General features: G+C 35.4%; 2 long non-coding RNA genes across 2 annotated transcripts; one reads left to right on the plus strand and one right to left on the minus strand.

Annotated features, from left to right (window-relative positions):
- Positions 1–2,299: 2,299 nt before the first annotated feature.
- Positions 2,300–2,968, plus strand: LOC131804676 (uncharacterized). Its single transcript, XR_009343220.1, has 2 exons — positions 2,300–2,594; positions 2,667–2,968. It is a non-coding gene; the product is annotated as an uncharacterized LOC131804676 (long non-coding RNA).
- Positions 2,618–3,459, minus strand: LOC131804675 (uncharacterized). The gene is made up of 2 exons (XR_009343219.1): positions 2,927–3,459; positions 2,618–2,871 (listed from the first exon to the last, which is right to left on the minus strand). It is a non-coding gene; the product is annotated as an uncharacterized LOC131804675 (long non-coding RNA).
- Between the last annotated feature and the right edge of the window lie 5,879 nt (positions 3,460–9,338).

Genomic DNA, 9,338 nt, shown 5'->3' on the forward strand with positions numbered 1-9,338 from the left:
CAGTCAATCCCCTCGTAGACTCCACTTGTGCTAGGATCAGTTCTGATGAACATAGGGCTGAGTTGTTGGCGGACCAGGTGCACGGAACTCTTCGACATGGGGATGTTTCGGCCGACGATTCTTTTCAACGTTAAGTCAACTTGGCGGTAGAAGGCGTTGAAGACCATTCTCCTTTCGTGTCGTTTAGCAGTTTATTCACTGCTAATGGCTCCTCTGTGGACAACATCTCTCTTTGGGAAGATAGGGGGTTTTGTCTATGCCAGGAAGGTTGGGTTTTACGGCAAATTCCCGACGTAGCTTTGAAAAGGGCAGGGAATGTAGTTCTGTTCTTTTTAATCAAGATGGTTCCCACACTGAAGCGAGGTACTGATTCTCAGTGTGGTAACTACAGGCCTATTTTCCTCCTATCGCCGTTTGGAAAGTTATTTGAATTCTTTATTCTGGCAAGGATTAGAAGAACCATAGAAGGAGAATTCTACGGGATTGTCAGTTTGGTTTTAGGTCTGGTATCTCTACGACCCATAGCTTAACACCTTTTAGCAACTTCGTTGGAAAAAAGTTTTGACAGAAGTACGGAACTATAGCCGTCTCCCTAGACATCGCGAGCGCTTTCGACTCTGTCAGGCACGATGGAATTTTATATAAGTTCCAATCGTTTGGCTTCGACAGTCAATCCTGTAGACTATTCTAGTTTTCTTAGGAATCGATTCTTTAGGATTAAAGTTGGTGAGCGACTCTTTAGACGCCGCCCGGTCCTGGCAGGGGTTCCTCAAGGTTTCCTCCTTGGCCCAATATTATATAACATCTTCTCTTGCGACATCCCGGCCCTTGTGGTCTTCTCCTGACATATGCCGATGATGTCCTTCTAGCCTTTTCCGGTCCCCTTGCTAGGTCGGTTAATAGGCACACTAACGAGTATCTCAATGGCCTCCATCGGTACTTCGTTAGAGGGCGCCTAAAGTTGAATGTAGGGGAATGTTGTGCTACGGCCTTCCTTGGTCGGCCAGGTATTGTCTACCTTAATTTTAGGGGCCGGTTCTAAAGATAGGTTCGGAGCCGGATCCTGTCTAGAATAAGATGAGATATTAAGGGGTTATATTTCATGAGGGGTTTGACCGTTTTCGTCACATGGACTATGTCCTTTCGAGGACCAAAAGTCTGAATTTCGGATACAGTGGAATCCTTAGGATGAGGGGTGGTATTTTCCAAGATGTTAGGCTTCTGATCTACCGGCAGGTGATCAGACCTATCGTCGCCTATACCTTCCCCGTCTGGTTTGACATTTCGTCACATCAGATGGAAAGGATAAGGTCGTGGGAAAAAAAATACTCCTATAGAACCCGTTCTTGAAGGTCTATCTACGATAGGGCGCAGATAGATAGAATAGATGTCTTCATGAATAAGACTGGACTAGCATTTTGGGATAGATACCAGTCCATAGATAAAATCATCGTCGAGGGTATGTTGAGGTGCTAAGAAGATGCGGACCAGCTACGAACTCGGAAGCATTTGCCACCAGCCGCCCTTTCCAGGCTGAACGAGCTGGGTCTACTTCACGGGAAAGAAAGTCCTATATTCTTCCATTGGAGATTTTTAGCCTCGGATTGGAGTAGACCGCCCAGCTTACTTAAGTTAGGTTAAGTAGTTTTATGTGTATTGTAAAATATTTAGTTTAATTTTCTTATCTAGCTCGTAAGTTTTTCATAGCCCTTTTAAAGCATAACCATGTTGTGGCAATTTTAGTTAAGGTAAAGTACGCGTTGAATAAATGCATGTTAATTTATAGTATAGTTAGGTTTAAGCCATTTAACCTATGTTAGTATTAAAATTTGAATTAATAAAATGGCCGTAGGCTAAAACTGAAACTGAAAACAAGAATTCATCCATTCTTCTGGCGGTAATCAAATGCTTAACATCATGGAATTGATAATAAGCAGAAAATATCTACGAATGAAGAATAGTTTAATTTCAAATTAAAAAAAACTGGTGTTTTATTGCATGTACGCATATAACCCACGCCAACGTCATGTTTCAAGTTCTAAGAAGGAATAGAAGGTATAAATAGTGCATTCATTATGTGTATTTATTGACTGTATTTTGGTACTCATTGGATGTAAATTCATCATACGAGCAATTGTTAGCACCGGTTCGTGTTTTGCAAAGGAATTTATAAGGTTCTGATCAAATTTTCCAGTCATTAATACGTTTCCTTATACAATATCTGTTTTTTCATTGTCATATATCCGGTTTTCTACTTAGATATGCTAGCTATTTTAACTAAATGAAAGTTTATATTAGAAAATCTTACAGCCAGTTCCACGATATCGAAAGAACACGTTCGCACAACTTTTACACGACAAACAGCTGATTTCCGTTCCACTAAAATCCATCAGAACGAAAATTTGCACGAAAATCAAAGCGAACGAAAACGTAAGCATTTCAGTGTAATTTTGCGTTCCACTATCTTTTTTCTTTCCTACGCATGCGAACACAAATGTCAAAATCAGTCACTTGTGTGTTTGCTATCGTATAATAACAATTAAGGAAAATTGTTTTAACATAAACATTGCTTGATTCAAAATAGAAACAAAAAGGTAAGTAAAAATAATAAATGCAATTTAATATGTGAACAACAAATATATATTTTTTTATTTTCTCAATTCCAGCACGAAAAAATCATCAACTACACAGCTGCGGGTATATGGAGGAGAATCCTGTGTTCGCCAGAGGAGTGCCAATTTTTGGAAGCAGCAGAAGAAGTTTTAAATCGGGGCGGATTTGGGTAGTTCTGCAACCGGGCACCCACTTCTCTTCCATCATATCCAAAAGAGCCCGAAAACTTGCTTCGACACACGAAAATTGGCCACAAACCTAGAAAAAATCATTTTTTATTATTTCAAAAATGTAAAAATACAATCATACTTACTGGTTGTTAGGTACTTCAAATAAATTCGAAGCATCTCTTAAATGCCTCCGTGGCACATTTTGAACCTCCTCCACATCATCCATAAAAAATAGGGCTACGGAAATATTCTTTTTTTTTTATTTTCTAAGAGCACAAATAGTTTGAACACAATCACTAGAAATTTTATTTTGTTTGTTTATTTACAATTTGTTTGTTTACAACTGAAATGTCAGTTGAGACAGAGCCACTGCTGCTTTTTCGCGTTTAAATTAGACATTTGGCGCTTTTTTTGCCTTATTTCGCGATTAATTTTTCCAAAAAAATATTTAGCAACACTGAATCACGTAAGGCTATGCGAAAGAAAGAACGAAAGTTAGTGGAACGCATTCTTATACGAAAGTGAGTGAGTAGCCTTCGTTCGCACAAATTTTCTTTCGAGATCGTGGAACAGGCTGTTAGTCTTGCAGTAAAGCAATACATACACTAGGACCCCGATCTTCTGTTACAAACGAAATATCCCAGAACGGATTGACATTTATGTCTAGAGAATGATGCGTTTCATTACATGAGCGTATAAGCGAAGTGACAAAGCTGATTTTCAAACTCGTGTATAGTTTTCTATATTTAATTCAATTTGATTTGCCTCTGTTGTGTGGTTTTCACTATTCTAGCAATTTTTCTGATAATAAAGATCCAATCCAATTTTTTGTAGTTGTAAAATAATTTTTTCTACTCAGAGCCAAGATTTTTCAAAACGTTTACTCCGTGGATTTTTTCCGAAATATTTTTAATATACAACTAGCCGGCCCGTAGTGTAAGTTTTTAATACATATTTTTTAAAGCATAGCAAATTACAAATGTGACTTATGTAAGCGCCACAATTTTTATTATAAGTAATATCTCCATATTAATTTATGAATAGAAATACATATTCATGAGAGAAGTTATAATAGACGTCCACCTAACTTCGGTTTTAGATATTTTGAATAGCCCGATCTTATTTTCAGCCATAGGCTTTAAATTGAATGTTAAAACATTATATGATATAGAACATCTATAATAGCCCCGTGTGAAAACTCAGCTCAATTTTTGGTATTGTAAAGAGCTTAGCAATATTTTCCATTCAAATTAGCTATAATTCGGAATGTGTATTTCCAACGATTTTAGTTTTGTCCACCCCTAATTAGGGGCAGAATGATTTCAGAATAGTCAAAGAAAATTACTCATTTACATCCATCACCATAAGATGGGAATTAATTTTTTGACACTTAAATTGTGCGTCGGAGATCCCATTCGGTCCCGTGCTACTTTCTAATATTTACAATTTTTTCATGTCTCTGCCACAATTTCTGACTGAATGAGTCCCATTTTGACATTTCAGAGTTTATTTCCCAAACCTACGTTCCAAACCAATGTTATCTTGGGGTTACTAATTCAATAGAATACAATTTTTTCAGACCACACATTGGTTGGGAAAATGGACTTGGGGGTACTATACTTAAATAAATGCATATGTGGACAATTCTATCTAAAATGGTTATATATCCCAGTAGCCTAAATTCAATTTTTAACAACAATACCAACGAAAAATACACACACGTAATGAAGGCAAAGCACAATCGCTACCTGTTTTTCCAAAATATGAAAAAATTATTTTTTTGTAATAAAGTATTTCCTTGGAATACTAACATATTTCTGGTACACGGTTTTTGCCTACAGTATTGAGGTGTAATTGCAAATGAGTGTGTCTTTAATTCACGTAAACAACAATATACTTCCATTGTTGTGAATATTCTGTTATTGTATAAGAGTCATATCTCTGCCCACATACTGTAAATGTAGGTAGAAAATAGGCAAACAATATTTTCTTATTATTGAATAACCAAAAATTTATGATAGACACCAATAAATTTTCCTTTTTTTTCTATTTATTTGTTGATGTCTATGCATATTTTGTTATTGAATGAGGGTCATATCTGCCCTCATCTAATAATAATAAGAATATTTTTTAATTACTGGTTTGGCATTCAATTTTATATTTACGCAGGGTTTGTTACTTTAAAACTACAGCACACACGAAAACACATCGTCTCTCTCAACTTAAGTACACGTGATGGAGTAGACAAAGTCAGTGTGTCGAAAAAAGCATAATTCATACAATTCGTCTTGTTCTGGCCTTTAGAACATACATGAAAATGAAAGCCGGGAAAATACCAACACGTATATACACTTATATATTTAAATACTATTAAACTAATTTGGGAATTAATGGTGTACCATGTAATTGTAACAAATTTTAATGATGCAAAGAATAAATTTAAAAAACTACATGTTGTTTGCCCATGTATCACTATTATATTATACTTTAGAACATATTGAAATTATGCTTTTAAATTAACCATGGTTTTTTAACAAAAATGTAAATTATGGTAGTTTATATAAAAAAAAATAACTTACCTGATCGATTTCATCAAATAAATAAAATGGAGCTGGATCACACTTTTGTATAGCAAAAATTAGTGCCAGTGCTACAAGTGACTTTTGTCCTCCAGATAATTGATTCATTTCTCTCATTTCAGCTTCAACGCCAGTAAAAGACACACGAATGCCAATCCCTGTAAATGCATCAGAATTTGCAACTTCTCTGTCTGAGACATCACCTACGTTGTCTTTTGTTTTAAGTATAAGATACCCAGCTCCCTGAGGCACCAACTTTTTAAACACTTGGGTAAAATTTTTAGCGACTTGTTTAAATGTGAACTGAATAGCTTCAACTTTCTGCATTTCCAAAGACTGCATTAACTCCCTAATCTTCTCATCGCCAATATCCAATTCTTCTTTTCTTTTGTAAAGCTTTTCTTTTTGCTCGGAAAAGCTTAGAAATTGATCTAACGCTTTTTTATTAACATGGTTATATTTTTAAGATGTTGATTGGCCTTTTCTAACTCCTTAAACAATGTTTTGAGGGACATTTTAGCATATGTTGGATCAGATTGTGGTAAAGCCCCCAGTGATGCAATCTTTTCTGTGTACTCATCAATTTTTTGCAGCAATAGATTCTCCTTTGCTGCCCACTTCTCAACCTTTTTGGAATCTTCATTGATTTTTTCTTCTATTTCCTTTTCAGTTTTTATCCAGTTTTCCAATTCAATCTGTAAAGACTTCTGCATGTGGACAGCTTCTTGCACTCTATAAGAAGACGCATATTGATCAAATTAAAATGTTTGTTGTTTACAATGTAATGCAATGAGAATTTGATGTTTTTCTTCAAATAACAATGGGATTTGAGCTTGAACTCTACTTGCAACCAACGGTAAAATGCTGCATCTTAGCGGTCCAAGCCATTAACTGAACTTTCTAAAGTTGCAAAAAAACATGCGTCATTTGACCTTTCTTAATATTAAATATAATCGGGAGAACTGATAAAAAAGTATCCGACTGGATCTTTCTTCTTTATTTAAGTATTGAATAAACAAAACAAATTGTCAATATGACTGTATTGAGATTTCTGGTTCATGACACCGATAATCGATACCTCAACGATTAACTGTTGTCATAATGGAAGACTCATTGCTAAGCAAAAAGAAACAACAATCAACCAAAACATTTTTTGATAAAAAAACATAAATTTAGACCGCCATAGTCTTTACTTAAAACAAGTGTTATGTTGAAACCGAAGCCACAAGTTATGTTGCCTAATATCCATATTTGTTATCCGTAAATCATTCATGATGTTTTGCGGTCGTTGCAAAGAAAATACTAATGTTCGAAGACCAGGCGAAAAGGACCAGGGGCCGTTAACACAGCAATTATATATTAATTTTTACGATAATCTTCGTCGCCAACGTCTTCAATCTCAAGATTCTTCGCAATCTCCACAACGGCAGTATTTAATGCAACATAGTGTTGTTAAAGTTCTGGATAATTTATCTTTTCTTTACTTTAATTGCGAGGTAAGATCAACGAAATAGTAAACTTTATTAGTCAGAAGAGTATAAAGGTCGCTACGATCCAAAAGAAGAAGGTAGGTAAAACAAGCAATCTTCAAAGTTCTGATAGATACAATGTATTGAGAAAGGATCACACCAGATGTGAAAAATTAGCATTAGCAGTTTTGAAAACACTACGAGAGTGGCAAAGTTAAAATAATTCTACGTCATGTACGATCTCTCCCAATTGTGGTTGCACCTCTATTGGAAGATTCTACGCTTATTAACACTTCGGTCTGGCGGAATCTCTATGGTGAAATTGGAGAAAATCGATTAAATAGAAGTTGAGTATCTAACCCAAACTTTCAACTTCTCTTTTGCCATCCTAATAGATGCATGGAAAATGGGCAGGGTGGTCCCGCTACTGAATGCAGGTAATACTCCAGTAAAAGTTATTCAAACAATATTAACGCAACGACAATTTATGATAAATGTTCCTTAACATTTATTAAAGAGAGCAATACAATGTTTAACTATTGAAAAATTATTGCATAATAAACATTATTTATAGATTTCCATTTATTTGTTCCTGCACATCTTAAAAAAACTTGACTTTTTGCTAAAAAATAATTCTTATGGGACTAACATATTACCCTTATTTCTCAACACTAAACCTCTACACTAAACTAGAAATTTACCATTTAAATGTAATGATTAAGTGCAAACTTGTATCAGATTATATATTCCTCTTTTTATATTTTCTATGATTCTTCATATTTTCTAAATTAAAATCTCATAAATAAAAATCTAAAATCAAATAATCTAACATGACATACCAAAAAAGTCAGGCATTTAAATTGCATTATATTGAATTGTATATATTATGCTGGTATTAACAAAAACATCAAACAGTAATTTGATACAATACCATTTTCTAGTGCTCCGATGGAATATAAGATTTTAAAATATATTTTAAGGCGGTGTTCAGATACGGTACATGATCTTAGAATTCTGCGACTAGGTTCACAGAAAAGCGAAACAAATGTCCAGTTTTTTTGGGACAATTCAAGTATAAAGCGCTTGCTTTATTCAGTTATTCTTAAAGGCTAATTTAAACAACACGGTGTAACAAGCTGGGGAGAGGTCATGATGTACAAATGGGCTGAGTGCCTTACAAAATCGAATGTTGATGCGGAAACATGAGCCCCTGAAGACTACACGATATATAATATATTGCATGAGTAAATTTTGATTTCGCTCGGTGTGTGGATGTCTAAATAACAAGTTAAGAAAGAACATTCGAATTTTGATAAATCATTTCTTGGCACTTGAATAAATCACGCAAATGTTACCACCTTCTTCATATTTCTTAGTTAATAGCTATGTGATGAACAATGTGTAAAAACCACTTCGACAGAAACGTCATCTGTGAGGGATCCTTTTGTGGCCACTGGTTTCGACCACGGAGGAAGCAAATTGTTTTTGGGTTGCTGTCAGCCATGTCATATCCACGAATGAAAATAAAGGAAAAGACAAACATATACAATGAAAAACTAGATTTGATTATTAGTTTAGTAGTTTTATGGACAATTCTTCATCAGGTCTGGAAGCAGTCGGGGTGTGGTAGGGGAAAGTAGACACACTAACAATTGGGCGAGTAATGATACCATTTTTGTTTTTATCTACACCACCCGTACATTATTATTTTTGCCGATAAAAGATTGAGTGATTCGTCATAGACATCACTTAGTAAGAGGTAATAAATCGTATTTAACGATGACCAGATCGCCTTCCTTTCGATTGTTTATGAAAGTTTTCCACTTGTATCTCCTTTGTAACTCAGTGACATATTCTGCTTCCCACCTCTGAAGAAATATGCGACGAAGTGCATTCAACCGTTGCCATATATTGATGTATGGGATATAGTTCATGGGTATGATTGGGCAAGACTTAGTAGGAGCTGTTAGAAAAGTTCTTCGCAAGAAGTGACGAGGAGTCAGGGGGAGCAATTCATTTGGATTTTCCGATACTGAGCAATGGTCTTGAGTTGAGTACAGCTTCAATGCGAATGAGGAGCGTTGTAATTTATTCGAACGTAAAATCCCATTCTTCACTGACCTTTTTCAGATGAGACTTATTTCGAAATACCATTCAAATGATTAATGTTCGCCTTCTTTGCTGGTGCGCTAAATTTGAAAATATTATTAAGTTCATCTTCAGGAAGAAGTTTGAGTCCACCGCTTTCACTAAAACACTAACCAACTAAAACACTGAATTACCAACACATATTTGCGTATTATGTCTTACTTTAGGAATGTTGAGTTGTTGAATTATTTTTGACAAAGAACTTCGCTCGGAACCTCCACCCTATAATGCTCGAGCCACCGACATAAAATACTTCGACAAGAGAAGTCGGTAGTACCGTCGTAATGTTATTCTGAGAAAAATAAAGTTTAACTGAATCTTTCGCAGAGCTATTCCCTATTCCCCTCAAGGGGAGTTAG

The sequence above is a fragment of the Musca domestica genome, unplaced genomic scaffold, assembly GCF_030504385.1.
Source record: "Musca domestica strain aabys unplaced genomic scaffold, Musca_domestica.polishedcontigs.V.1.1 47, whole genome shotgun sequence".
NCBI classification, from domain to species: Eukaryota; Metazoa; Arthropoda; class Insecta; order Diptera; family Muscidae; genus Musca; species Musca domestica.